Below are 14,931 nucleotides of genomic sequence, written 5' to 3' on the forward strand. Positions count from 1 at the left end.
AGTGACCAGAGGGAAAAGGGAGGGAATTTCAGAGGAAATAGGGGAGGGATTTGGAGGAACATATATAAAGGATACATGGACAACAACTGAAAAGGGTAGAAATGGGAGGGAGGGGGGAGCACGGGGGGTGGGATGGGATGGGAGTAATAGACAGAAAACTATACTTGACAAATAATTAAGTAAATTAAAAACAACAACAACAACAACAACAAAACTAAAAATGTAACTGCGTTTTGACCTGGCAATGCGATTGTTGGGATTATACCCTAAGAACTCTGAAACACCAATGCATAAGAACCTACGTATGCAAATGATCATAGCAGCACCAAGCAGCGCCATTTATAATGGTGCCATTTACAACAGCTAAGTGTTGTAAGCAACCTAAGTGCACAGCAGTAAATGAATGGATCACAAAACTATGGTATATTTACACAATGGAATACTACCCAGCAGTAAGAAAAATGACATTTCCTACCATTTGCAACAGCATGTATGAAGTATAGAGCTTTATCCTAAGTGAAATAAGCAAGGTGGTAAATGACAACCATATGATTTCACCTTAACATGGAACTTAATCAATAGAAACATGCAAGCTAAATATAACCAGACACTGAAATTAAGAAGAAGCTGATAGTAACCAGTGGGGAGGTGGGAGGGGCTAATGAGGGGAAAGGGGAGGAAGGATTTTCAGGAATAAGTATAAAAGACAGAGGGACAAAAACAAGGGGGGTGGAATCAAGGGAAGGAGGTGGGGATGGCTGGTGTGGGAGAGAGTTTTGGGGGGAAATGCAGGCAACTAAACTTGAACAATAATAATAATAAAAAGATATAGGGTTTCCAAATGCATAAGAAAATACAACCCCCATTTATGCTGTCAAGAACACCCACCTAAGAACAAAAGGTGTACGCTTGCTGAAAGTGAAGGGATAGGAACAAATATTCCAATGAATGGATGTGAACAAAGATGTGGGGTAGCAGTATGTACATAAGACAAAATAGAGTTCCTAAAAAGACCATAATAGGCCACAAACGTGGTGACAACATAATACTTAATGGAGTAGTCCAACAAAATGCAATATCCCTTGAAAACATATGCACCCAACATAGGAGTATGTAAATACATAAAGAGAAACTTGGAGAACGTCAAGGAAGATGTCAACAGCAACACTGTCATCATAAGGGATTCTACCCCTTCAGAGTTAACAATGTAAAGATCTTCCAAAGAATGAATAAAGATATTGTAGCATTGAATGAAAACTCTAGATCCAATGGATGTAATTGATATATAAAGAAATTTTCACAGCAAGGAAGGATAATACACATTCTTTTCAAATGCACATGGAACAGTTTCAAATACAGACCACATGGTAGTTCACAAAAAACCCTCAACAAACTCCAGAAAAGAAAATCATATCAAACATTTTCTGAAATGACAATGGTTTGAAACTAGAAACTACAAGGAAAAACTCAAATACATTCAAATACATGGAGATGGAATAATATGTTATTAAATAATGAATGGGTAATAAATGAGATCAGTAAAGAAATAAAAAACAAATGAAAATGAATACATAACAGCTCAAAACCTATGGGACACAGCAAAGGCACTCCAGAAAGGGAAGTTCACAGTAATACAGGCCTATCTAAAAACAGATAGAAACATTTCAAATAAACAACCTGACCCTACATCTACAAAACTAGAGAAACAACAACAAAGGCCCCCAAAAAGAGAAGAAAGGAAATAATCAAGACCAGAACAGAGCCTAAAAGAGCAATTCAAAGGATCAATAAATTGAGGACATGATTCTCTGAAAAAAATAAACAAAATCGACAAGTATTTAACCAGATTCATCAAGAAATAGAGAAATGACCCAATTAAATAAAATAAGAAAGGAAAGAGAAGTAAAAACTGACACCACAGAAATACAAAGGATTGTAAGAAATTACTATGATGAATTATATACCAAGAAATTTGACAACTTTGGCTACATGGACAAATTTCTAGAAACACAAGATCTTCCAAATGTGAATCAAGAAGAAGCAGAAAGCCTGACTAGACCAATAGTGAAATGATCTGACTAGTGAAATGGAAACAATAATAAAAAATCTCCTGTCACATAAAAGTCCTGTACAGGATGGCTTCAAAGGCAAATATTCTCCTATCCTTCTCAAACTATTCTAAAAAATTCAAGAGGAAGGAAGACTCCCAAAATGTTATGAGGCTAGTATTGTCCTAATTCCAAAACCAGGTAAATATACAACAAAGAAAGAAAACTATAGGCCAATACCTCTGATGAACATTGATGTTAAAACCCTCAACAAAATATTGCCAACCCGGATCCCTGAATAAATTAAAAAGATCATACACCATGATCATGTGGAATTTGTCCTAGGAACATAGTACACAACATAAATAAAATGAAGGACAAAAATCATGTGGTCATATCACTAGATGTTCAAAAACATCTGCTAAAATTTTGCACCCATTTATGATAAAAATACTCAGCAAAGGGGGAATAGAAGGAGCATACTTAACATAATAAAGGCCATATGCAAGAAATGTAGGGCCAACTCATACTGAACTGGCAAAAACTAAAAGCTTTCTCGTTAAGATCAGGAACAAGACAAGGATGTCCACTATTACCACTCTTATTCAACATAGTGCTGGAAGTTCTAGCCACAGTGATGAGACAAGAAAAACAAATAAAAGGCATCTAAATTGGAAAGGAGGACGTAAAACTGTTGTCATTTGTACATAATAGTGTACATAGAAAACGCTATAGCCTCCACTAAAAATCTTTTTTTTTTAAAGATTTTGTTTATTTATTTATTTTTAGAGGGGAAGGAGAGAGGGAGAGAAACATCAATGTATGGTTGCCTTTTGTGCATCCCCCGCTGGTAGTTAGCCTGCAAGGAACCGGTTTGCAACCCAGGCATGTGCCCTGACTGGGAATCGAACCGCGATCGTCTGGTTCACAGGCCCGCGCTCAATCCACTGAGCTACGCCAGCCAGGGCACTAAAAATCTTTTTGACCTAATAAATAAATTTGGCAAAACAGTGGGCTACAAAGTCAATATTAAGATATCGAGGGCATTTTGTGCACCGATAGTGAAATATCAGAAACAGAAATTAAGAAAAAAGTCCCATATACTATAACAAGAAAAATAAGACACCTAGGAATAAACTTAACCAAGGAGGTAAAAGATCTGTACTCAGAAAACTACAGAACACTGAAGAAAGAAATTAAGTTAGCTATAAATATATGGAAGCCTATACCATTTCATAGATTGGAAGAATGAACATTGTCAAAATGTCCATACTACTGAAAATAACCTAATGCAAGTCTTATTAAAATAACAATGGCATATTTCACAGATCTAGAACAAATTTTCAAAATTTTACGTGGAACCAAAAATACCACAAATGCCCTCAGCACTCTTGAGAAAGAAGAATAAAGTTGGGAAGATCACAATACCTGATATCAAACTATATTACAGGGCAACTGTAATCAGAACAGCCTGGTACTGGCATAAGAACAGATACATAGAGCAATGGAACATAATAGAGTCTAGAAAAAAACCCATGTCAATATAGTGAGTTAATATTTGACAGAGGGGGCAGGAGCATACACGATATATAAACAGCCTCTTCAATAAATAGTGTTGGGAGAAATGCACTAGTACATGGAAAAAAATGAAACTTGACTAAAAACGTACATCATACACCAGAATAAACTAAAAATGGATAAGACTTAAATGTACATCATGACATCATAAAAGTTTTAGAGGAAAACATAGGCAGAAAATTTTCAGGTATCCTACACAGCATAATTTTTTCTGATATATTTTCTAAGGCACAGGAAATAGAGGATAAAAATAAAATTTTGGAAATACATCAAATTAAAAAGCTTCTTCATGGCTAAAGAAACCATTATGAAAATGAAAGGAAATCAACCATATGGGAGGATATATTTGCCAATAATAAGAATGGAGCATGGTTTGATATCCAAAATACATAAAGAACTCACACAACTCCACACAAGGAAGACAAATAATCCAGTTAAAAAATGGGCAAAGGACCTCAATGGATACTTCCTAGGATGACATACAGATGGCCCAGAGACATAGAAAAAGATCCTCAACATCACTAGCCATCAGAGAGTTGCCAGTTAAAACAGTAATGAGACATCATCTCACACTGATCAGAGTGGCCATGATTGATAAATCAACAAACAACAAATGCTGGTGAGAATGTGGAGAAAAGGAAACCCTAGTACACTACTGGTGGGAACGCATACTGATTCAGCCACTGTGGAAAACAGTATGGAATTGCCTGAAAAAAGTAAAAATGTAACTGCCTTTTGACCCAGTGACTACTTCTGGGAATATACCCTGAGAATTGTGAAACACCAATTCAAAAGAACTTATGCACCTCTATGTTCAGAGCAGCTCCATTTGCAATAGCCAAGTACTGAAAACAGTCCAAGAGCTCATCAGTAAATGAGTGGATCAAAAAACTATGTACATCGACACAATGGAATACTACTCAGCAGAAAAAAAGAAGGAATTCCTATCTTTGGAGACAGCATGGATGGATCTGGTTAATATTATGCTAAGTGAAATAAGCTAGTTGGTGAAAGACAAATGCCATATGATCTCACCTATAAGAGAAACCTAATGAACAAAAATAAACTAATGAACAAATGGAACCAGGGGCAGGGAAATATGGAAGAGGCTGGCGGCAATAAGAGTTGCTAGGGGAAGGGGATAATGGTGGAAAGTAGGGGAAGAGAGTAGTCAAAGAACATGTATGAATGACCCATGGACATGGACAATAATGTGGGGTCTTACTGTGGGAGTGGGTATAGAGTGAGAAGAGGGCAAGGGAGGAAAAACTGTGATAACTGTAACAGAATAACAATAAAAAAATTAAAAACATAAACAATAAATTAAAATTGTTTTAATAAATTAAAACAATAAATTGTTTATGCTATTACACTGTAATAGCATAAACAATAAAGTTTAGCTCAAGCTGCTGTGGCTGAGTGGATTGAGTTCTGGCCTGCAAACCAAAAGGTTGCCAGTTTGATTCCCAGTTAGGGCACATGCCTAGATTGCAGGTCATGTTCCCATTAGGGAGTGCACAAAGGGCTACTACACATTGATGTTTCTCTCCCTCTTTTTCTCCTTCCCTTCCCCACTCCTTAAAAATAAATAAATTAAATCTTTAAAAAAAATAAATTAAAAAAATAACAAAAAGGGAGACAAGTTAGAAAAAAACACCCAATAAGGGCAGTAAAAATAAAAAAAGATGATAGTTTAAGGGATCTATGGGACAATATAAAGTGTAACATCTGCATCATAGGGGTACCAGAAGGTGAAGAGAGAGAGCATGGGATCAAGAACCTATTTGAAGAAATAATGATGGAAATTCCCTAATGTGGTGAAGAAAAAAGACATACAGGTGCAGGAAGCACTCAGAGAGCCAAACAAGATGAAACCAATAAGGTCCACACCAAAACACATCATAATTAAAATGGCAAAGTTAAAGCAGCAAGAGAAAACCAGGTAATTACATACAAAATGGTTCCTGTAAGACTTGTCAGCTGATCTCTCAGTGGAGAGATTTCAGGTCAGAAATGTGGCATAAATATTCAAAGATGAAAAACAAGGACCAAGAACCAAGACTACTTTACCCATCAAGGCTATCATTTATAAATGAAAGAGAAATAATTTCCCAAACAAGAAAAAGCTAAAGATGTTTGTTACCACATAACCAGTATTACAAAAAATGTTAAAAGATCTGCTTTAAGAAGTAAAAGAATAAAAAGAAGAACAGATTTAAAAGAATAAAATGGCAATAAGTACATATCTGTCAATAATCACTTTAAATGTAAAATGGCTTAAGTGTCCAGTTGAAATGACATAGGGTACCTGAACTAATAGAAAAACAAGCATGATCTACACGATGGGTACCCCAAAATACCAGAATTATCTTCTGGATGGCAGACCCCTTAACAGGCTTACTCTGTTGGGTGAGTGTTTTAGGAACCCATCTGTATCAGTGTACTAGCTGGTGTTATGAGAGGCTTTGCTCAGCTTCAGTGAATTTCTTTTCAAGACTCAATGTGTTTGCCCATTTCATAATGGGTGATTTACAAGTGCAGCTGATCACACTATGCTGAGTGTTCAGTAGTTTTTGACCAAAAACAAGATGACCCTTGTGCCCCACCCTCCCTATTCACCTGAACTAAACCTGAGTGACTTTTTTTGTTTCACCGGATGAAAAAAGTCCTCAAAGGGAAACGTTTTGCTGAAGTGAAAGAGGTAAAAGAAAAAATGACAGAAGCACTAAAAGGCACCAGAATCACTGTGTTCAAAAACTGTTTTGAGGGGGAAGATGGCAACAAGGTAGGAGATAGCAGATTCCACTTCCCCCTACACACGGGAGAAAAACCTAGCCCATCTACAGAGGAACAGAGCAAACAGCCAACAGTACGCCAGCATATATGAAAATATCAGACCAAAAATTGTAGCAGACACTGAAAAAACAGGTGGTAAGGAGAGTGCTTCAGGAAAATAAGGTCCCAGGGACCAGCAAGGGACCAGGGTAGCTGCAGCCCCAGTCCCAGCGCACCAGGTCTGCCACAGGGTCCTTGGGAGAGTGCCGGGTCAACTGCTCCCTCCTAGGCCAAAAAAGCTTTAAGCAGCACCAGGAGAGACCTGGTTGCTTGAAGTTGCAGAGAGGGGAATAAGGAATAAGTGGCAAACACACAGGGGCTGTGAGCACCCACGGAGTCTGTGGAAACTGGTTGGGGAGAGTTGAGAATTGCACAGTGATGAGTCCTGACCCCAATAGTTTCTGGTCTGGCTGGAGAATTGGCTGTGCTGGAGAATTGGCTGTGCAGGAAGCCAGGCCACTGTATAGAGTGGCAGGCTTGAGTAGGAGGAATTTCTCAAAAAGAAAAACTGAAAAGAGAGACACTGGGGAATTTTTTTGCAGCCATTGTTCCAGCCTACTCCCCACCCAGCTGGGCAGAGATCCAGAGGTTGCACTGAAGGCCCTGCGCACCCCCAAAGCATTGGGAAGGGTATAAGCCAGAATCTCTAGGGCCCAGGCAGTCTGGCTGAGCATACCCGCACTTCAGCCTACAGAGACAACAGTAACCCCAAGAGCACCAGACTAGCTCTGGGAATAGTACCCTAGGCTGACTGAGTACAGATCAGGAAAGGAGAAAAGCCATACCAATCGCCCCTCAGTCTGCTGCAGCCAGCAAGATAAGAAAAACCGGTTTGGCCAGTTTGAAAACAACAAGTGCCTCTTTCTTTATTTTTTTTATAAAGTAATTTTTAAATTTTTATTATTTTTATCTTTCAATTCCTTTTTCCTCGCTTTCCCTCTTTCTTGTTTTATTCCTTCTTCCTTGCTTTCCAATTTTATATCTTCAACCTTCCTTCTTCTGCATTTTTATTTTAATACCCACAAGTGACACAAAAAAAATTGGGAACTGTGAAGAGACCAGAGTTGTACCCAGAGAGGGGGCATCCCAACAGCTGAGACAGTGTGACAAATTTCACTTTGCTATTACAAAGAACCTTCAAGTTATTGAATACTTGTATTATTTTTTCATTATTCTTACATCTTTTATTTTAATAGTATTTTTGTATTCTTGTTCTTTCTGTATAGTCTTCTTTGCTTGGCTGGTTATATTGTATCCTTTGACAGGTGACCCCTGTTCTCTCTTTAAGAGTGTATTGCTAATTTACTGTCATTCATTTCACTTGTATTCCATTAGCACACTACTCAACGTCCTATACTCCCTATTCTTGTTATCCAGATCACATAGATTCTGTCATATGATTGTTGCTCTAATATTATTGTAAATAACAGCTGTTCCATACAATTGTAAATTTTTCACAACACCCTTCCCAGATCTTATACCACCTCACAGTTTTCTGAACTCTATTACTGTAGTGGTAAACTCCATTCTCTCACACACTACACCTATTTACTATCCTTTACTCTCAGCTTATTTCATAATCTGACCTCCCACAACCTCACTGCTTTCTAGATCCAACTCCCAATCTTTCCCTCCCCAATAAGAGTCTTATCTCCTTTCCATCCTTTCTAAAGAGTGGCTAGTTGGGTGGAAGATCACAGTTAACACTCTACATAGTCAAAGGATCTTCTATCTCTTCTCTACCGGCTGCTACTGTAAATATCATAGAATACTTACCTGCTGTCTTAAACTATTTTGCCTTCCCCCTCCAAATGAACACAAAAAAGAGTAAATGGAAGTGGTGAATACTAGAATACCCACTGGAAGAGGAAACACAGAAACAAAGGAACCACCAAGAGATACAACAGAAGGTGAAGGAGGGAGTGGAAGCCACACTAACCTCAATCCATGACCTATCTGGAAATACAACTAAATAGTGGAAAAATTACCCAGAACAAAAAACTGAACAAGAGCAAGAGAGAATCCTCAAAACCTTGTACATACAGAAGAACCAGCTTCAACACAACCTGCCCTCACCAGCAAAACAAAATACAAGAGATGGTGGACAGAGTAACCCTCAGTTAACCAGCTGGTGGGAAAGACCCACCAAAGAAAGAGCCAACAACAATCGAAACCCAAAGACAAACACAGAGACAATTTAAATGACAGCTCAAGACCAGTGAGCTTGGGAGATCAAAGAGACTGCACCACTGAATCTCACAAGTATTCCACCACAGTAGTTCACACCATAAACCGAGGGAGCCAGAACAGGTGAATTTAAGAAGCTGAAGGTAAAAAGAAGAGTCTCAGAAATGATGAGAAGACAAAGAAACAACTCCCAAGTGAAAGGAAAGGAGGAAGCCTCAGAAAAAAAGTTAAATGAAAGAGAGGCACCTCAATTATCAGATATTGAGTTCAAAGCAATGATTATGAATAAGCTAAATGAGATCACAGAGAATTATAAGAAATTATAGGGAAACTACAATGAGTTCACTGCAAACAGTACCAACATGAATAAAGAAATAGAAACTGTCAACAAGGGCCAAGAGGAAATGAAGAATACAATTTCTGAACTGAAGAACACAGTAGAAGGAATCAAAAGCAGGCTCAATGAAGCAAAAGACTGGACCAGCAAGTTGGAGGACAAAGTAGAAAAAAACACCCAAAATGAGCAAGAAAATTTAAAACAAGCACAGAAAGAATGAAGAGAAATTAGGAAAAATTCAAGACAATATGAAACAGAATAATATATTATAACAACAAAGACAGCCCAGAGCAAATAGAAGAAAGGAAATAACCAAGACCAGAGCAGAATTTAATGACATAGAGACTAAAAGCACATTCTAAGTATCAATAAATCCAGGAGCTGGTTCTTTGAAGAGATAAACAAAATTGATAAGCCTTTAAGCAGGCTCATCAAGAAAAAAAGAGAGATGACCCAAATAAACACAATCAGAAATGAAAGAGGAGAGATTACAACTGACATCACAGAAATAGAAAGGATTGTATGAAGTTACTATGAAGAACTGTATTCCAAGAAACTTGAAAACCTAAGTGAAATAGACAAATTTATGGAAAATATAATCTTCTAAAACTCAAGGAAGAAGAAGAAAGCCTGAACAGACCAATAACAGCAAATGAAATTGAAACAGTAATAAAAAAAACTCCTGACACATAAAAGCCCTTAACCGGATGGTTTCACAGGAAAATTCTACACAGCATTTAAGGAAGAGATAACCCCTATCCTTCACAGGCTATTCCAAAAAATCCAAAATGATGGAAGAGTTCCAAACTATTTTTATGAAGCCAGCATCATCCTAATTCCAAAACCAGAAAATGACACAACAAACAAAGAAAACTTCAGGCCAATATCACTGATGAACATAGATGCTGAAATTCTCAACAAAATATTGGCAAACTGCATCCCACAATACATTAAAAAGATGATACACCATGACCAAGTGGGATTCATCCCAGGGATGCAAGGATGGTTCAATATTCACAAATCAATAAATGTAATACACCACATAACCAAAGCAAAGACAAAAATCACGTGATCATATCAATAGATTCGTATAAAGCTTTTGATAAGATACAACATCCATTTACAACAAAAACACTCAGCAAAGTAGGAACAGAGGAAGCATTCCTCAACATAATAAAGGCCATATATGAGAGACCTACAGCCAACATGATACTCAATGAGCAAAAACTAAAAGCTTTTCCACTAAGATCAAGAACAAGACAAGGTTGCCCACTTTCACCGATTCTATTCAATATAGTATTGGAAGTTGTAGCCACAGCGATCAGACAAGAAACAAAAGGCATCCAAATCATAAAGGAGGAAACAAAACTGTCATTGTTTGGAGATGACATGATAGTATAGATGAAAAATCCTATAGACTCCACCCCAAAACTGATCAACCTAGTAAATGAATTTGGCAAAACAGCAGGATTCAAAATTAATATCCAGAAATCAAAGGCAATTTTGTATACCAACAATGAAACAGCAGAAGCAGAAATAAAAAAAGAATCCCATTTGATATAGCAAAAACAAAAATAAAATACCTAGGAATAAACTTAACCAAGGAGGTAAAAGACCTGTATGGAGAAAACTACTCAACGCTTCAGAAGGAAATCAAGCAAGACAAAAACAAATGGAAACATACCATGTTCATGAACTGGAAGAATTAACATCTTCAAAACGTCCATACTACCCAAAGGAATTTACAGATTCAATCAATACCTATTAAAGTACCAAGGGCATATTTCACAGACATAGAACAAACACTTCAAAAACTTATATGGAACCATAAAAGACCCCGAATAGCAGCTGCTGGGTTGCAGGCCAGTTCCCAGCAGGGGACGTATGAGAGGCAACCATACCCTGATATTTCTCTCCTTCTCTCCTTCCCTTCCCCTCTAAGGTAAATAAATAAAATTTTAAAAAGCAGTCTGGTACTGGCATAAAAAGAGGCACATGGACTAGTGGAACAGAACTGAGAGCCAAGAAATAAACTTAAGTCTCTAAGGTTAATTAATACTTGACAAAGGGGGCAGCAACACAAAATGGAGTAAAAATAGCCTCTTCAACAAATGGTGTTGGGAGAACTGGATAGCTACATGCAGAAAAAATGAAACTCAAGCACCAAGTTACAACATGACACACAAAAATAAATGCAAGGTGGATAAAAGATTTAAATGTAGGCCACGGCACCATTAAAGTCCTAGACGAGAACATAGGTAGGAAAATCTCAGATATTTCATGCAGGAACATTTTTACTGGTATGTCCTCTAGAGCAACAGGCATAAAGAAAAGAATAAGCAAATGGGATCTCATCAAAATAAAAACCTTCTGCATGGCTAAAGAAAAGTGCATTAAAATAAAAAGAGAATCAACTGTATGGGAAAACATATTTGCCAATGATACCTCACACAAGGGTTTAATGTCCAAAACATATAAAGAACTTACACAACTGCAGTGTAAGAACACAAGCAACCCAATTAAAAACTGTGCAAAGGATTTGAATAGACATTTCTCCAAGGAGGACATACAGAGGATCCAGAGACATATGAAAAGATGCTCAGTATTGCTAGCTATCAGAGAGATGCAAATATAACCACAGTGAGATACCACTTCACACTGGTCAGAATCGCCATCACAAAAAAAGCAGAAAATAGCAAGTGTTGAAGCGGTTGTGGAGAAAAGGAAACTGTAGTGCACTGTTGGTGGGATTGTAGACTGGTACAACCACTATGGAAAACAGTATGGAATTTTCTAAGAAAACTAAAAATGAACGTGCCTTTTGACCCAGCAATTCCACTATTAGGAGTATATCCTAAGAACCCTGAAACACTGATCCAAAAGAACCTATGTATCCCAATGTTCATAGCAGCACAATTTACAATATCCAAGTGCTAGAATCAACCCAGGTGCCCATCAGTAAATGAATGGATCCCCAAACAGTGGTATGCTTACACAATGAAATCCTATGCAGCAGAAAGAAAGAAGGAGCTCCTACCCCTGTGACAGCAATAGAACTAGAAAGCATTAGGCTAAGTGAAATAAGCCAGGTGGTGAAAGACAAATACCATATGATCCTTTCTTTAACAGAAATCTAAACAACAAAACAAACAAGCAAGCAAAACATAACCAAAGATAGTGAAATAGAGAACAGACTGACAGTGAGCAGAGGGGAGGGAGAGGGAATTTCAGGGGAAAAGTGGAAGAGTTTAAAGGAACAAGGGTAAAGGACACACTGATAAAAAATAGGGAGGCGGTTGAAAATGAGAGAGATGGGGAGGACTGTGGGTGTGGGCTGGGATGGGAGTAAAACAAGAAAACTGTACTTGAAGAATAAGAAAAAACTGTTTTGAGCAGTGGAAAAAATGGCATTGGTGTATTGCACGAAAGGGATAATAGTTTGAATGTGACTGAAATTAAAACATGTAAATTTAAGCAACAAATCGAAAATACTCAATTTTTAAAAGATTTTTATTTATTTATCTTTAGAGGGGAAGGGAAGGAGAGAGGGAGAGAAATATCAATGTATGGTTGCCTCTCGTGTGTCCCCTACTGGGAACTGGCCTGCAACCCAGGCATGTGCCCTGACTGGGAATTGAACCGCAATCCTTTGGTTCACAGGCCCGCGCTTAATTCACTGAGCTACACCAGCAGGGTGAAAATACTCAATTTTTTATAAATAATTTTTTGGGGGGAGTGACCCTATATATATATATATATATATATATATATATATATATATATATATATATGAATACTATATATATATAGTATTCAAAAGTCATATGTCGAAACAAAATATACACACCAAGTCAAAAGGATGAAAAGATATTTTTCATGCAAATGGAGATGAAAAAATGGGGTAGCAAATACCTATATCTGATAAAATAGATTTTAAAACAAAGGCTAGAGTAAAAGTCAAAGATGGACACTGCATAATGATAAAAAGAGAAATCTAACAAGAGACCATAACTCTGGTAGACATTCATGTACCCAACACAGCACTTTCTAAACATATAAAGCAAACTGTGATAGAGATATAGGGAAGATTGAGAATAATACAGTCATAGGAGGAGATTTTAACACTTCACTGACATCAATGGATGGAGCTTCCAGACAGAAAATCAACAAGGAAACAGTCACCTTAATATATACTATATCAAATGGACTGAATGTATATCTTTAGAGCATCTCATCCCAAAGCAGCAGATATACATTCTTTTCAAGAGCACGTGGAACATTTTCTAAAAGGAACCACATTAGGACACAAAACAAGTCTCAATAAATTTAAGAGCAAAATTGTATAAAACATCTTCTCTGAACATAGTGGTATGAAAGTAGAAATTAACAGGAAAAAAATGAAAAACACACAAAGTTGTGGAGGCTAAATAATGTTACAAAACAATGGATTAACAAAGAGATCAAGGATGAAATCAACTTACCTTGAAACAAATGAAAATAAGAACACAAGTCACTAAAATTTATGAGACACAGCAAAAGGAGTCCTAAGAGGGAAATTCATAGCATTACAGGATTACTTTGGGAAGCAAGAAAAAACTCAAACAATCTAACTTTAGTTCTGGCCAGTGTGGCAAAGTTGGTTGGAACATCATCTTGTAGACAAAAGGGTCATGGGTGAGATTCCCATCAGGGCACATAGCTAGGTGACGGGTTCAAACCCTGGTTGAGAAGTGTACCCTGATGAAGGTGTATACAAGAAGGCTCTAATAGATGTTATCCTCTTTCACCGATGTCTCTCTCTTTCTCTCTCTGAAAGCATTAAAAAATGTCCTCAGGTGAGGATTAGAGAAAAAAAAATACTCCCCCAAAATTAAAGTCCTGGACTAGATGGCTTCACAAATTAATTTTACCAAACATTTACTGAAGAACTAATACCTGTCCTTCTTAAATGATTCCAAAAATATTCAGAAGAAGGGGAAAATCCCAAGCTAATTATATGAGGCAAGAGATATCCTTATTACAAAAACAGAAGACATATTACAAAGAAAAAAATTACAGGCTAATATTCCTGATGAACACACATGCTAAAATCCTCATCAAAATATTAGGAATCCGAATCTACCAACACACTAAAAAGATCAAATACCATGATCAAAAAGTATTTATCTGGGGATGCAAGGTTGGTATAATACCTGGAAATTGATAAATGTGATACACCGCATAAACAAAACAAAGAATAAAAAAATCACATGATCATACCAATAGATGCAGAAAAAGCATTTGATAAAATCCAGCACCCACTTATGATTAAAACTCTCAGGAAAGTGGGAATAGATGAACAAAACTCCATGTAATAAAAGTCATAAATAACAATTCCAGAGCCAACATTATAGTCAATTGGCAAAAACTAAATGTGTTTCCCTTAAGATCAGGAACAGGATAGGAAACCCATTTTCACCACTTTTAATCCTAGCCATAGCAATCAGACAAGAAGAAATAAAAGGTATCCAAATTAGAGAACAAATTAAAGCTATTACTAGTCATACATGACATGAAAAATGTAAAGACTTCACCAAAAAGCTGTTAGAGCAAATAAATGAATTGGGCAAGGCAGCTGGATACAAAATGAATATTTAGAAATGGCATTTCTTTATTTTTAAAGTATATTTTATCCATTACGCTATTACAGTGGTCCCAATTTTATTCTCCCCTTTACCCCCACTCTGCCCTGCACCTCCCCACCCTGCAGCATCCCCCCTTCTAAGTTCATGTCCATGGGTCATACATATAAGTTCTCTATTTCCTATACTATTCTTAACCCCTCCTGTCTATTTTGTACCTACCATTTATGCTTATTCTTTATACCCCCCCCATTCCCTCCTTTCCCCTCGCCACTGATAACCCTTCACGTGATCTTCATTTCTGTGATCCTGTTCCTATTCTAGT

The sequence above is a fragment of the Sturnira hondurensis genome, unplaced genomic scaffold (assembly GCF_014824575.4).
Source record: "Sturnira hondurensis isolate 20B ecotype Veracruz unplaced genomic scaffold, ASM1482457v3 Scaffold0023451, whole genome shotgun sequence".
In the NCBI taxonomy this organism is placed as follows: domain Eukaryota; kingdom Metazoa; phylum Chordata; class Mammalia; order Chiroptera; family Phyllostomidae; genus Sturnira; species Sturnira hondurensis.